At 38.9% G+C, this 17005-nt stretch overlaps 1 long non-coding RNA gene across 2 annotated transcripts in view; it reads left to right on the top strand.

Moving 5' to 3' along the window:
• Positions 1-17005, top strand: part of LOC128311571 (uncharacterized) — a 59937-nt gene that overhangs the window by 28981 nt on the left and 13951 nt on the right. The window lies entirely within an intron of this gene.

The following is a 17005-nucleotide window of genomic DNA, read 5'->3' as shown; positions in this document are numbered from 1 at the left end:
TATCATCACCTCTCTTCCAAACCTGCGTCTCCTTCTTTGTTGCTTCTTAACACTGAATGACACTACTGTCTGTCTAATGGCTGAGGCGGCAGCCTGGAAATCATCTGAGATTTCTTCTTCATCCTTCTGTCCATTCAACAAGGAAGCCTGGTCTCTTGCACTTCTCAGACATCTCTCACTGCCACCGCCACCCCCAGTGCCATTAAACTAATTCAAACTACCATCTTGTCTTGCCAGTATCACAGTGGAACAGATCTTTCAGCCTTGTTTTCTGACCTTGTCTTTATCAGTCAAGGTGACATTAAGGAAACAGAAGTCACTCTATTTATGCCAGGTATAAAAAGTTTAATGTAGGAAATCATGCTCCATAACTATTGGAAGAACCAGGAGAGCAAATGATAAGGAAGTGGACATTAACGATCAGGGAGGCTGACACCTAACGCCTCAGCCTGAAGCTGGTAACTTGGTAGCTCACAAGGAAGCTGCTGTGAATGTCACATTTTCCCTTTGGTCTTACTGTAGCTGCTTCAAGGGAATAATGGCTTTGCCTTCTTTTCTGCCTTCAAAAAGCTTGCACTACTGCCTCTCACTAATGAACTGTAATGTAAAACAGTTAGTGGAAGAGATCTCTGGGAACTGTAGTGACGGTGAAGAGAACTGAGAAGGAGTTGTAGTAATATGAGTTGTCAAGAGATCATCTATCTTACCTTTCAATTCCGTTCTCTAAAATGTAGTCAGATATTTTATAACATCTTGTACTTAAAATTCTCTTACTTAAAATTCTTCAGTAGTTTCTCATTTGTTTTAGGATACAAAAGGAAATGCCTTAATACTCTTCCCAAGACCCTTTATGATCTTTCTCCAGCTTACTTCTCTAACTCATCTCTATATCTTAGCTACCTTTAAAACCTCACAATTTAGTTTTAAGTTGACACTTGGATGGGGAAACCTTAAGCGAAAAGTTGATCATGTTACTGTGTAGGGGAGATCAAGTTTGGCCAGAGAGAGACAAGGTTTTGAATAACATTTAAAAACTAAACAGAGAGATTTGGGTTTGATGTGGTAGGAAATAGGTTCCTGAGTAAAGGGACAACTTTAATTAGCAGAATGCCTTATGAAATGTGGTCTTGGGATACTAGAGAATAAGAGGAGGAATTGAGAGAGACATATAACTAGGACTTTAATACAATAATAATGATACAGAGTAAGAGGGGAGGCAGACAGTGGTGGTAACCAAGGGAATGTAGGGCAAATAAGACACTGCCTCGTAAATCTTTCGATGGCAAAACTAACAGGCTTTGGTAGTAGAATGAACCAGGAGGAATGAGTAGACAGGTTTTTTTCTATGTGTAGGGATTTTTAATAGGGCTGATTTTGATAAATTTGAACTGGGGAGGAAAAATACACGAGGTTTGAGGTAATGCTGGAAACAGATCCAGTTATTCAGTTCAATAATTCCCAAAAGTTAGCAGCTAATTTTGCTAAAATTATCCAGTTGGTCTGTATTATCCATACAATTGTACCATTTCACACCCTCGCTTAGCCCATGGTTAAAACAGCCTCAGAACTAGAAATGCCTTATTTTACTCTTTGCCAATTCCCTAGCATCTCGTTAAGCAGAAAACATTTCCTAGGGCAGCAGAGTTTAAGTTTGGTGTTTTTTCTCTTCTTTTATGTGATGTGCACTCTTGCTACTGGTGTTGTCAAAAGCTAAACAGAAAGTTACCTGCGTTTGTATGACAGGACTTCTTTTTTTGAACTCTCTTTTCTTTTAGAGAGACTCCACAATATCATTTTCAAGAAAACCATCAATTCAAAATAAAAAGTTCAAGCTTAGAAAAAGGGAGTTCTATTATAATTGATAGAGAAGTTATCTTTTTTTAAAGTAGGTGGTGGGTGAGGCACCTGGGTAGCTCAATTGGTTAAATGTCCGACTCTTGATTTCAGCTGAGGTCATGATCCCATGGTTGTTGGATCTGGCCGGCATCGGGCTCTAGCATGGAGCCTGCTTAAGATTCACTCCCTCTCCCTCATCTGCACCTCTCCCCCTGTCATGTGGTCTCTCTCTCTCTCTCTCTCTCTCTCTCTCTCTCTCTCTCTCTCTTTCTCTAAATTAAAAAAATAAAGATAAAAAAATTTATAGAAGTAGGTGGTAATTAAATTTACAGCAACATTAAGAAGGGATGTTCTGAGGGGGTAAAATTCTCTGTAACATGTCTTCATGAGGTCGGATTAGTTTTATATTAAACTAATGGAGTCATCCTTTGCACTGTCTGGGGATTTTGCATCATTGTCCTTGAGCACCTCAAAGGAATTTACATTTTTTTCTTGCCCAAATAGCCCTCAGTGTCCTACACTCTATGAGGAGGGAGGAAGTATTAATGCCTGCTTTTCTGGGAGAATAAGCATCCATCCAAACTTCCTGGGGAACTTAGAGAAGGGGAAGGGGAGAAGCCGTCAGTTCTCACAAATTGTTTCTGTGTGGCTTCTTGGACTTGTCAGAAGGAGGAAAAACCAGGATGCGCTTGGGCCACCAGCAACTCATGAGCAAGGCTTCTCCAATGCATGGAGCAGTCTTTGCTCTCTGTCTATGGCTTGCAGAGGCACCAGAGGAGATGCCCTGGCACCACGGGAGTTGTATGTTACTTTAAGTGAGATGTTTGCTCTAACTTAGGAGAGTCCCTTAGAAGGAGGATTCGTACCCATAAGACACCTTCCTTCTTCCTAGATGACACTGAGGCCGCTCGTGATTGAAAAATACCAAAAATCACTCACATTGCTTGCTAGGGAGAATTTAATATTATTAAATATGGTAGTTGAGATACTCTTTCTTTAATACTGTTTTTATTCTTTATCCCCACTATTAAGTTGCTATATGAGTCATTTGCATGATTTTTAACCATAATTGAGGTTTGGGTTGCCAGCTCATCTACGTTTCCTATAGAAAAATGACCTAGGACTTGAAGCTATGTGATACATTAAGTAGTATAAGTCCAAATGTCCATGCTATTTCTTTAGAGAATATGGATGATAAATGCCCCTTATAAACAGTGCTAGAGTTGGGATTAGTGATCCTGCCTAGGGGCTTGCCAATCCCAGCAGTAAGCATGTTGACATTGGCAGAAATATATGTGTTTTTAAAAATTGTGCATGTCCCTCACATACAGTTAAAGCTTGAACAGATTCCTTAGCCTCTTCTTATACAAATGTAGGATTCTTTTAAAGAAACAAAAATACACTCTCTTTAGTCAATAGAGTAACCATAGGATTATTTATAACAATTCGACTGTAAATTCCCAGTGTGACTGACCGAAAGTCATATTTTTTGTCATTTTTTAAATGTTTATTTTCGAGAGAGACAGAGACAGAGCACGAGCTGGGGAGTAGCAGAGAGAGGGAGACACAGAATCTGAAGCAGGCTCCAGGCTACGAGCTGTCAGCACAGAGCCCGACGCAGGGCTCGAACTCACAGACCGTGAGATCGTGACCTGAACCAAAGTCGGACGCTTGACTGTCTGAGCCACGCAGACACTCCTGGAAGTCACTTTTGAAAATAAATGCTGTAAGACACCAAGCTATTCCAATGCATGATCATCACCTTATATTTTCGGTATACACTATTTTGTGAAATTGTTTATGTATTTCTTCCAAAAATGTAGTACAGAACCTAACACGGTTAGTAAGCAACAGGGATGAGATAGAGTAGAAGCAGCATGCCAGAGTGGATTCTGCCTGTACAAGGCAACTAAAGACCTGGACTCAAGTTCTCGCTCAGCCACTTCATCGTGTCTAGCAGATACTCATGGGGACCTGCCTGTGTCTGCCCACCCTCACCACCTCAGTACCCAGAGCCCTGACTGTCATCTCTCGGCATCTGTGAGAGCATTCTCACGCTGCTGTAACACACGTCACTGCCAGTGCCGCAGGCCAGAAGCACTGAGGTATTATTGCCTCCTGGGGGCGACCTTCAAACAGTGTGGATAATAAAAAATAAACAGTGAGCTCCCTCACCCTGAGTGGGGTAACTCTGAGACATATGGTCTATACTGGCTCCCAGAATCTCCCCGCACCCCAAATTAAGTTCCAGTCTCCCACAGGGTCGATTGCCTTGATACTACACCCTGTATTGACTTTTGCGTCTCATTTCCCCACTTTCTCCTTGACTCACCTTTGTTTCTGGAGGAACCCCAAATAAAATAACACGTCGTCACTGGCCTTTGGAAGGTCAGCCAATCATTCAGTATCGCATGTAATAAACTGTAGAATCTAACAAATCTTCTTCTCAGTTATAAAATTCTATGTCTTTACTTTTTTCCCCCAGCTTTTCATCGGGGGCTACAAAGAGGTATCTGGAATATAGAACTGGCAGTAGTGACCAATTTGTGGGTTTCTTAACACCTTTCCAAACTATAGGGGAAAGTTTCCACCTAGATAATGAAAGACTTAAAGGTGATAGTAATGGGAAGTCACATACTACATTCTTTCCCAGCCTGTAGTTCCAGTTTCCAGTTTCTGTGTTGTTTGGTAGCAAAATTAAACCTTGAAGAAAACAATTCATTATTCTCGATATACTTTGAAAAGCCCTGAAAAAGCTCTTTTCAGAAAATAGGACAAATATATATCCTGTGTAACTACTCATATATAGACAATATGTATACTTTACATTGTTGTCCTTTAAATAACGTTCTCCTTGCAGTATGCCTGTGAGGAAGAGAGGGCAAGGCTGAGTAGCTCCAACTGCCAAGTGAGAAAACTGAAGTCTAAGAATGTTAAGCGATCATTCAGGAACTTGAGCCTTTTGTGTCTGGGGTCTGTGCATTTTCTGCCACGTCCTTTTCTTTCTTGTTACCCTTTGGTGGATTTTTCTCTTCAGGATGGCTGTTTTCTACATTGTGGCAATGAGAATATTGAAAATCTATTTTGTGGGAAAGGTCACTTCCCACTTGGGAAGTGAGCTGGAAATGGATGCCCTATTACAAATTCCTTGGGCACTTCCTGGGTCATTATATTAAATGTCTTCTTATCCACAGTATCTGCTAGCATTACTTATTTAAGCATATTATGCCTAATATTGGGCAACATACTCAGAGAAGAACATAATAAATGGAGAGATTTCAGGCATGCAAAGAAGAATGTCATTTAACTCCCTTAGCTCCCCTGCCTACTAGTGGATTCCTGAAATATTTCATCCCTTTAGCTTAGCAATTTGATTCCTGCTAAAATAAAAAAATATCCTTGATATATGTCACAGTGGAAGCTGTTTCTAGTCATTTTTACTCTGAGTGATTTTAGGTCCTTTTCTAAAAACAGATCTGGTAGAGGAAAGGGGAGCATCCAGAGATTGATCATCTTAAATGGAAAAAAAGGCAGAGGACTAATGGGGACAGTGATGGAGACAGAAGAGAATGTGGAACAGCACCATGGCGTATCTGACTTCGCTATTTGCCTGAGATCTAGACACAGAGTCACAGCATAAATTTACTGGCCATGTTGTCATGGGCAGGTCCCTGACTTAAGCTTTCTTATGGATAAAGGATAGGTTAGGACTACATGTTCTCCAAGTTATTTTAGTTCTAGGATCATGTTATTCGTTGATTGTATTAGTTATGCCCATGGATATGGTAACGGAGATAAATGAGAAAATCCAGTCAGCTTCTGTATTCTTGAACATTAGGTAGGAAACAAAAAACTGGTAATGAGACTTTGTGTTTGAGCACACAATCCACAAAAGAGTCTTCTCAGTGAGAAAGGAGAAAAGGCAAACTAGACAGCTGGCAGTTTGCATTCTTCACGAGCACCCTTCTACACATGCTTCTCAAGGACCCAGAGCAATTTGGCAAGGTACAGAAAACCGAAAGGGTATATCCAGTGTGCTGTGCCTGATTTCTCCTCCGGCTGTAACCTGGAGGTGGCTGAAGGGCTTTATGAGACACCTGACCAGAAGGAGGCAAGGTGTGGCTCTTCCAGCACCTAGCACTCGCTCTCTACTTGCTGTTTTTCAGTGTGCCAGACGCTGTGATCCCGTAGAGCCTGAAACAAGGATTCAAGTGCCAGTAGTTTATTTCCAAGGTTCGGGGAGTGTTGGTAGGGAAGCAGGGATGTGGTACAAGGAAGGGAGGGCAGCTGGTAACAGGTGCACCATAAAGCCAGCTACCATTGTGGGTCACTAGAACTTAATCCTGCAGAGAAGCTCAAGGAAACCTTATAACACATGCGCCTCAGGTTGATTCCACCTGGGGGGCAAGGGAGCTGGGGTGTTTTTGACACAACTCCATCAGTCACTGACCATAGGCACTCCCACGAAATGTTAACTTCCCAGCACTTCTGGCCTAATGTGCGCAGGCAAATTAAACCCTGATGGCCAGAGAAAGCAAAGCCCTCCAGCAAAAAAGCACAGGTTCAAAGTCAGGCCAACCAACACTGAAGGGGTAAAGGTGAAGGCATATGGATAGGGTAGCAATGGCATCACTACACAGGAATCATTTCAATAAATCCTTGCAGCAATGCTATGAGTTAAATATTATTTCTATCTCTATTATACAAATGAGAAAACAGAAGATGAGAGACTCTAAGTGTCTCATAAGGGCAGAGTTGAGATTGAAACCAAGTATCCATGACAAGATAGGCCATACTGTTAAACACTGCACTTCTGCGTGGGAGCAGTGTGTCATCTTTAGCAAGAATTGTCCTAAATGCCCTTCCCTCTACGAAGTACACCCTGATTCTGCCATCATTTGTTCTGTATCTTTAATAGACTTATCTTTATAGCTCTACAAGAACAGTTATTGTTTATATTCACCCTTCTTGCTAAATGAGAGTTTCTTGGGTTGTAGACAACATTGGTCTTTCCATTTTTGTGGCGCCCCTCCCCCTGCCCAAGCAAAGATTTGACCCTCAATTAATGTCAATAAAAGGCTAATGCCTCACATTTTTGATAGAGGCTTAAATTGACAGTAATTTATCCGTTCAAGGCAGCCAATATTGATAGACTTCCTACTATATGCCAAGAAAGAAATAGATACAGAAATGAAAGTAGGAAAATAAGTTCCACTCAAAGGCGCAATTATATGTGGAGGCTTGTTTGTCTCTTTTCTAAATAATTCCACCCAGTCAACCCAGGTTTGATTAAATTTTTGTAACTCCTGTGGGTGTTGAGAAAAAGGCATCTTTCTTTTTAATCTCATTTTCCTCATGTGTGATAAACAGCAAGAAACATGTAAATGATGAAACCTGTTTAATTTGTCTTATACAAGCTGGGGCTGTGTATGAATACCTGTTTCTAAGATCCTACATTTTGTCACAGTATTTCTGGTGTCAAAATGAACCTGTTTCAGATGTACACCAAAATATTATTTACAGTTTGTGGTCCGTGTTTCTCTCGGCTGTTGATATCCCTCACTTGGTATAGGCCAGGTGGGCAGCAATTTTCTACATTTTTCTACTGCACGGCAAGAAGCAGTTAATTTCCAGGCACATATTGCTTTAATTTCAGTTAGTCCGCTCATTTCCCAGTACAGTGCCAGGGTCCTCCTGCCAGGGGCTGTAATTTTATAAGAGTAGAACTCTTGAAAATGTGGGGGAGAGATTAGTGGGCGTGCCTGAAATGCTTTCTTTCTCACTGTGTACTGTGCAAGGCCTCAGGCAGAGGCTTTGGGAGGTGGTTTCATTTGGAGACATTGATCAATTTTGGATGAACTCTGGAGAAAAACTCAGATTTTCCTTGGAGTTGAGTAATTTGAGTTGGGAAAGGGTCTCATGTGCCTGAGGTGACATTGTGGATAAAAGTGTGCAGGCCCCACACAAAAGCACTTTTCTGTTGTGTTTCCTTTTTATTTTTTGAAGGAATATTGATTTTCAAGTTGATTGGGATTAAAAATTAAAAGAGCAAGTCTATTCCATGCTAGTCCAAACCTCTAATAGAGACCAGGGGAGAAGCAGGAAGTCAGTTAGTGATGTTCCCAGAAAAACAAACAAAAAAGCCAAATGCATATACAGAGGACAGACTGCCCAGTACTGGCCCAGAACCCCAAGATAGCCTCAGTGTCCTATGCCCACAGAATGCTGGTGCGTAATGACACTTGCTGAAATTATAAGTGGGATGTCAGAGTTCACAGCATATTTCTGCTGTGTGGATTACAGAAGAGGGCATATCTCAGATGCAGAATGACCCAGAGTCCAGGCTACCTAGGGGGAAACACATATCTTATTTGTCTGGTCCTTTTTGGCAGAGAGATGGCCATGGAGACCAGGGCAGGGGGCTATGAAAAAATTTTCCCTGTCACAAGTATTGTTCAACAAATACATGTTACCTACTATGGGATATCCCAGTGTTTTTCACTGTTTAAAACTCACAATCCTGGGGCTCCTGGGTGGCTCAGTCCGTTGAGCATCTGACTTCAGCTCAGTTCATGATCTTGCAGTTTGTGAGTTCAAGTCCTGCATCGGGTTCTGTGCTGACAGTTCAGAGCCTGGAGCTTGCTTCGGATTCTGTGTCTCCCTCTTTCGCTGCCCCTCGCCTGCTTGTGTTCTGTCTCTGTCTCTCAAAAATAAATAAACTGTGAAACTCACAGCCAGACCCTTTAGTGGGTCATGAAAATCAACTTGGTAGACAGCAACTGGATTTTTAATGACACAAAATAAAAAAGAATGGAATAGAGTAAAAGAAAATAAAATAGAGCAGATTGCATTTCATTCAGTAAGGGTATTATTTTACAAAACTTTTTCCAGTTAATACACATATATGTGTGTGTTCATACATATGTGAATATGTGTTTATATGTACAAACACATTTATATGTGAGATGTAGATGTATATTTGTGGAATATATGAGATGGATGAGTGGACTAAGACATGATATAAATGCATTTCTCTTATTATGGATTATCATCACAATGGCTTGAAAGCCATTGTATTAGATCCTAAAATATACAAATAAATATAGCCCACACATAATCTCTCACCTTCAGAATCTTACAATGTAGTTAGAAGTAAAATACATAGGGGAAAAGGAAACAAGTATTTTAGTCATCACTTATCTCCATCAAGGTGTGTAGGGTCATGTAGTTCTCATGACAATGTCAGACATGGAGTTAACGCTATCATCTTACAGGAGAAGAAATGAAATAACTTGACCAAGACAAGGAAACCCAGATCAAATAGGTAGGGTCTATATTCGTAGTCTGGGGGGATGCTTAACACAACATTTTCCTCTCTATCCTAACACCTTTCTCTAAAGGTACCAAATACATGTGAAATGGTAATGTGAACATCGAGAAACTTGGATATTGAAGAATGGAGAGGTTACTGATTTCTATCAAGGGAGGAAGAAGTGAGTCTTTTGAAGGAAGTAGGATTTGATTTTAACCTGAAGTTAGGAGGAGAGGAAAACAACTAGGAATGAATTCTCAGCAGTAGACTAGGTATGAGCAAAGTCTTAGAGTAGGGAATGAGCATGGAGTGCCTAAGGCCCAGGTAAGTGAGTGAGTTGGGTGGAGAAGATGTGTATTTGGGGAATAGAGAAAAGGCTGGATACAAATTAGCCCTGTGAGAGGTTGATCACTGCCACGTGCCAGTCACTGTGCTAAGAGATTTATATGCGTTGTTTTAATACTCATGACAACTCGAGGTGGTAGATAGTGTGATGCTCATTCTAAAGAGTAGTAAATGACATGTAAAGGGGTTATATAAGTTGTCCAAGCTGTTAGTATGGTGCTGGATTCAAAGACACACGTCTTAGTCTAAAGCCTGTGTTGCTGGCCACTCTGCCTTACATTGGAAATGATTCCCAGATAAAGCGTTGTACTTGTTTTTGCTTGCACTCCACAACCACGTATATCCTGTCCTATGTTACTCCAGCATTTATGCAGAATCTGATCAATTGACATTTCCTCCATATCCAAGCCATGCAGCTCATAACTAATGCAATTAACTCCTAACTAGACTCCCTGAGTCTTTCCTTGCCTACCTTCAATCTACTCTCATACTAGAAGCTAGAGTGATGCCGTTAAAACAAATGAAGTGGGGCACCTGGGTGGCTCAGTTGGTTAAGCATTTGACTCTTGGTTTCTGTTAAGGTCGTGATCTCCCAGTTTGTGGGATCGAGCCCTACATCAGGCTCTGTGCTGATGGGCCAGAGCCTGCTTAGGATTCTCTCTCTCCCCTCTCTCTACCCCTCCCTTTGCTTTCTCTCTCTCTCTCTCCCTCCCTCTCTCCCTCTCCCTCCCCCTCTCCCTCCCCCCTCTCTCTCTCTCCCTCCCCCCCTCAATAAATAAACCTTAAAAAAAATAAATGAAGTAATTCTGCTCAAAACCCTTTTGGCTTCCATGTTAGAGTAAAAGCCAAAGTCTACACAGCAACCATATGACTCTATATCCTACTTCTTTCTCATTTGCTTCCAGTTAGAACTACTCTCCACAGTTCCTCAAATATTTCAGACATATTCCTGCCTTGGAACCTTTGCAATTGCTGTTCCTTTGGTTAGAATGCTCTTCCCCCCTATGTAAACAGGGCTCACTATTTAATTACCTTCAGATCTTCACTCAAACATCCCTTTTTATGTTTGTTTGTTTGTCTGTCTGTTTGTTTGTTTGTTTGTTTGTTTATTTATTTATTTTGAAAGAGAGAGAGAAGGATAGTGGCAGACAGAGGGAGAGAGAATCCCAAGCAGGCTCTGTGCTTTTACCATGGAGCCCGACGTAAGGCTTGACACAGGGCTCGATCCCATGAACCGTGAGATCGTGACCTGAGCCGAAATCAAGAGTTGCACACTTAACTGACTGAGCCACCCAGGCGTGTGGGCACGTCCCTTTCTTGATGAGATATTCCCATATAACCTGTCTAAAATTACAATACTCCCAACCCAGCGATCTCTCCTATTCCTTATTGAAGCTTTGTTTTTCTCCTTAGCACACATCATTCATCAACACACTGTGCCTTTTACTTCCTTAAGGCTTTTGCACCTGTCTCCATTACTGGAATGTAAGCTACATGTGGGCAGGGATTTTCTGGCCTTTTTTATTCACTACTATATTTTGTTCACTACTATATTCACAGTACATACAACAGCACTTGACATGTTTTAGGCCTACAACAAATGGTCATTTGAATGAGTAAAATCCAGGTAATCCAATTCCAGAGACAACACTCTTAACTGTTATGCTAAACTGCCTCTCAGAACTTCAAGGATGTTTCTTAAATAGGTAAGTTTTTAATACTTTTACCCAATATTAATTATTTTGTGAAGTCTAATCAAGGTTCAGTTATTTCTAGATAATTTCAAATATTCAGTGCAGAAAAAAACACATCATCTGTGATATGGTGTATTTTTTTGTTTGGTAGTAAAATGTCCCCTTCTGAGTTGTTAATAAATGTGTCATTATCTGGTTTATCTCACCATCTCTGCAAATTTCTCACAACAACTGTATTTCCCTATATGCATTGAGTGTACTGCTATAGACTATATTTATACTAGGTGAGACAATCATACAGTATTTTAATTATAATATGAAATTCATTCTCTATTTCATCATCTCTTGTCTTTTTTTGGAGTTCTCTGTGCAGTGTCTTAGTATTAATTCCTTGTTAGCATCCTTTTGCAACTAAAGAAATAGACTTGTTGAGGTGAAGGTGGACTTTGTATCATGGTTTTGGCATCAGAGTACTTACAGATGTTTAAGAATAGTTTACCCAATTCCTTTCTTTAAAAAAATCTATTCTTGAGATATCTAAAATTTCAAAATACCCTCATTAAATTTCTAGAATTATATAAATGTGTGTTAAAAACTCTACTCCCTTGGTATTCTTCTAAATACTAGGGTTTTCTTTAACCAACCAGTGCCCTGCCCAATTTAGACATCTTACACTGATATTGGAAGGCTGTCTATATTTAGTACATCTTAAAACGTGCCAAAAAATGAAGAATCTACAGTTGTTCTTAAACCTGTGCTTCATTTTCCATCTGGCAACATAGAATGTGAATAACATCATTTTGTGTACTCCTTAGTACTTTGTGCTAATAAGTATCTTTTTTTTTTAGAACAATAAGTTTTATTTGATGAACATGTTCATTAAAAATTAGCCCAGGGCAAATTTATTAATCTAAGCCCTTATACTTGGAAGCAACAAACTTTTTAAAACACTTAATTAATCTGTTAGTAAAATAGTTCAAATACCTTCTTCTCTATTTAAAATAGTTGGTTTAATTGTATTTGATAATCTCAACTTTCTTGATAAATGTTGAAAAGACTCATGTTCTGGCTTAGGTTGAAGCAGTGTTCCCCAAAGTGCATTTCACAGAATACTAATTCTACAAGTATTAATTGGTGATGTTCAGGAGAAGAAAAACTATTTCCATGGTCAAGTGAATTCTGGAAGTGCTCAAGTAGATCAAGAACAGAGTTTAGCAAGTTTTTTTGTTTGTTTGGTTGGTTTTTTTTTTGTTTTTGTTTTTTGTTTTGTTTTTTGTTTTTTTACTGTGGGACTTCTTAGAATCTTTAAAACTAGGAATTGTGAATCCAAAGAGGAGGAAAATACTTTTCAACATTTTTTTGTCAGCTAACCTAGCTATAGCAGTGTTTCATGGAACACAATATGGGAAACATTGGGTTGAAGCCCCAGCAAGAGTAGGATTATTAAAAACAAGAATGTCTGCACAGAGCTTAAAGTGCCTGTTGCATAAAGGCATTGAAGTTTCTGTTTTGTGTGTCACTGATAATATTCTCAACTTGCAATTTTAAATATTTGACTCTGTGTGGGAGGGAAGGATGACCTAGCCGTTATAAAGTGGGAGAGAACAATTACAAAGCCATTTTTTTTCCATTCTTGCTACTCTTTTAAAAAGTATGTCTGTGTATTTTGTCTCTGTGAGATAAAGCCTGTGAGTTCTGATGAGGTAGATCCCAAAGGTAATATATTTTAAATATTATCTTCAGATAGTAAATACCCAATCTCATTCTTAAGTTTAGTTACCAAGGTGACCATATGTCATGGTATGCTCAGTACAGTCCAGCTTTGCACCTGTTGTGTCTGTGTAATTATTAATAAAACCACCTTTTAGTCTAAGAAATGGTACCACTTTGGATGATAAGTTGTATGGTCACCATCCCAATTATCCATGTGTGGCAGATTATATTTTCCAAAGGGGTTGCAGCAATATTTCCTGTCCACATGCCAGTGTCTCATGAAGAGATGTAATGTAATTTAATTTCTCTTCCTTGGAATCTGGGAGGGCCTGTAACCTGCTTATAACCAATAGACTACAACACAGTGACACTCCCCAACTTCCCAGCTGAAGACATAAGAGGTAATTCTGCTGCAGCCTCATTCAATGGAAAACCCACACCGAGTCCTCAGTCACTGTGTGAACAGTCTGACCGCTCCGAACTGCCATGCTGTGAGGAAGCCCACACTGAGGCACATGGAGGGAGAGGTGCCCAGCCAGCCCCCCAGATGCTCCAGTTGAGTCATTGTACTGCGACTACACAAGAGATCCTGAGACACACCTATCCCACTACAAGCTTCCTGGAATCCTGATCCACTCATGAAACATAACACGATGTTGCTCTTCTAAGCTACTGTGTTTTGAGGTGATTTGTTACCTGACAGAAGACATATGGAGCCTGTGGAATTGAGATCAGACATATCAAAGTTGGAGTGCTACCGGTCTACTTACCTCCTTTTGAATGTGAAATTAGGGAGCAGAGAGTGAAATAACTATCTAAAATTCAAGTATAATCTTGAGACTACATAAAATAATACATCTAAGTACCTCCTATCCAAATATAAACTTTTAAAATAAGATTATTGGGTAAAAAGCAAAGTACCAACAGACAAATGGATTGCCTTTCTTTCAGCTCAAACTCTAGCTCTTAATGTGTTTTTGTTGAATGTGTATTGATAATAGTATATAAAACATCTTTTTAGCTTGAAAATTGATAACACAATGAATACCTGTGTATACATTCTTCTCCTAACTATAAAAGTGAACATAACTAGAACCTCTGAAGTAACTTCCAACCAGGTTTCTCTTTCTGAATTGCCTCCTTTCCCTCTTTCCCAAAGGTAACCACTGTGCCAAAATTGGAGTTTTCTTTTTCACCTTTTTACTGAAAAAAATTTTACATGTAACATTGTATAAATGTAAGGTGTACAATGTGTGACTTCCATACATTTGTATATTGTAGTATGATTGCTGATGTAGTGATATTTATTGCAATTCTAGTACAATATTATTATCTATATTTTACTGTGCACTAGATCTCTATGGCTTATTTACTATTCATTAAAGCCTGTAACCTTAAACACTATTACCCTTACCTCCCCCGCTCCCATCCCCTGGTAACCACCATTTTGCTCTCTGTTTTTTTACAAGCTTACCTTTTTTAGATTCCACTTATAAGTGATATCTTAAAGTACTTGTCTTTATTTATTGTCTGACTTGTCCTACTTAGCATAACAAACTCACGGTTCATCCATGTTGTCACAAATGGCAGGATATCTTCCTTTCTCCTGGCCGGATAATATTCCACTCTATGCATGTACCACATCTTCTTTATCCATTCATCTGCTGGTAGGCATTTGGGTTGTTTCCACATCTTGAGTATTCTGAGTAATACTACAGTAAACATAGGGGTACATATATCTTTTCAAAAACCTGTTTTAATTTCCTTTAGTTATATACCCAGATGTGGAAATGCTGGATTGCGTGATAGATCTCTTTAATTTTTTGAGGAACCTCCATATTGTTTTCCATAGTGGTTAGACCAATTTAGATTCCCACCAATGATGTATAAGGGTTCCGTTTTCACCACATTCTTACCATCACCTCTTACCTCTTGCTTCCTTGATGGTAACCATTCTCATATCTCATTGTGGTTTTTATTTGCATTTCCCTGATGATGAATGGTGTTAAACATCCTTTCATGTGTCTGTTGACCATTTTGGTGTCCTCTTTGGAGAACTGTTTAGTTCTTCTCATTTGTACGTTGGACTGTTGTGTTATTGTTGTTTATTATTGAGTTGTTTTCTTTATTTTGGATATTACTCTCTAATACAACATGTGATTTGCAACAATTTTCTCCCACTCTGTGGATTGTCTTTGCATTTTGTTAATTAGTTATTTTGCTGTGCAGAAGCTTTTGAGTTTGATTTAGTCTTGTTTGTGGATTTTTTCTTTTGTTTTCCTGCTTTTGGCATCATGCCCCCCAAATTGTTGCCAAGACCATTGTCAGTGAGCTTCTTCTCTATGCTTTCTTCTATTTTTATGACATCAGGTCTTATGTTTAAGTCTTTTATCCATTTTGAGTTAATTTTTGTGAGTGGGATGAGCTAGAGGTCCAATTTCCTTGTTCTCCATGTGTTTCTCCAGTTTTCTCAGCACCATTTGTTGAAGAGATTATTCTTTTTCCATTGGATACTCTTGGCTCCTTTGCCAAATATTAGTTGACTATACATGCTGGGTTTTAATTCAGGGCTCTCTGTTCCATTTGGTTGACATGTCTATTTTTGTGCCATTACTATACGGTTATTAATATGGCTTTGTAGTAGAATTTGAATTTGGAAGCAATATACCTTTTGCTTTTTTTTTTCCTCAGGATTGCTTTGGCTCCCTGGGGTTTTTGGTGGTTCCACACAAATGTTAGGATTGTTTCTTTTATTTCTGTGAAGAATGCCTTTGGTATTTTGATGGAGATTGTGTTAAATCTATAGATGGATTTGGGTAGTATGGCCATTTTAACAGTATTAATTCTCTGATCCATGAACATGGCAGTGTCTTTCCATTTGTTTGCATCATCTGTGATTTCTTTCAGCAGAGTTGTGTAGTTTTCATTGTACAGATATTTTACTTCCTCTGTTAAATTGATTTCTAGTATTTTATTGTTTTTGATGCTGTTGTGAATGTGATGATTTTCATTATTTTTTGGATACTTCATCAGTGTAAAGGAATGTGACTGATTTTTGTATGTTGATTTTGTATCTTGCCACTTTCCTAAAATTACTGATTAATTCCAACAGTTTGTTAACTGATTTGGGGAAATTTTCTATATATAGGATCATATCATCAGCAAATAACAATTTTAATTTTTCCTTTACAATTTGGATGCCTTTTATTTTTTTGCCTTGCCTAATTGCTCTAGCTAGGACTTCTAGCATTATATTGAATAGAAGTGGTGAGAGTGGACATCCTTGCCTTGTTTATGGTCTTAGAGGAAATTCTTTCAATTTGTCTACATTGAGTGTAGTGTTCACTGTAGATTTGTCATCTCTAGCCTTTCTTACGTTAAGGTATGTTCTTCTATATCCAGTCTGTTAAAGGTTTTTATCATGAAAGGATGTTGTATTGTGTCCAATGTTTTTTTCTGTATTTGTTGAGATGACCTTGTGATTTTTACCTTTCATTTTATTGATGTGATATATTACATTTCTTGATTTGCATATATTGAACCATCCTTGCATCCCAAGGATAAATCCCACTTGGTCATGGTGTATAATCCTTTTAATATGTTCTTGAATTCCGTTTGCTAATACTTTTTGAGAATTTTTGCACACTATAGTTATCAGGGATATTGGTCTATACTTTTTTAAATTGAAGTATAATTAACATTTGGTGTTATATTAGTTTCAAGTGTACAGCAGAAGGATTCAGCAATTCTAAACATTATTTAGGGCTCATTATGATGAGTGTACTTTTAATCACCTTAATCTATTTTCACCCATCCCCTCCCGCTTCCCCTCTGGCAACGACCACTTTGTTATAAGAGTCTGTTTTTTTGTTTGTCTATTTTTTATTTTGTTTCCTTAATTCCATGTATGAGTGAAATGAGGTATCCTTATCTGGTTTGGGTATTGAAATAATGCCTCATAGAATGAGTTTGGAAGTATTTCCTTCTCAATATTTTGGAAGAGTTTGAGGAAGATAGTTTTAATTATTCTTTCATTGCTTGGTAGAATTCCCCCATTGAAGCCATCTGGCCCTAGAGTTTTCAGTGTTAGGAGTTTTTGAATTAC

Source organism: Acinonyx jubatus, chromosome X (assembly GCF_027475565.1).
Source record: "Acinonyx jubatus isolate Ajub_Pintada_27869175 chromosome X, VMU_Ajub_asm_v1.0, whole genome shotgun sequence".
Classification (NCBI taxonomy): Eukaryota; Metazoa; Chordata; class Mammalia; order Carnivora; family Felidae; genus Acinonyx; species Acinonyx jubatus.
This window is presented reverse-complemented; position numbering and strand designations above follow the sequence as displayed.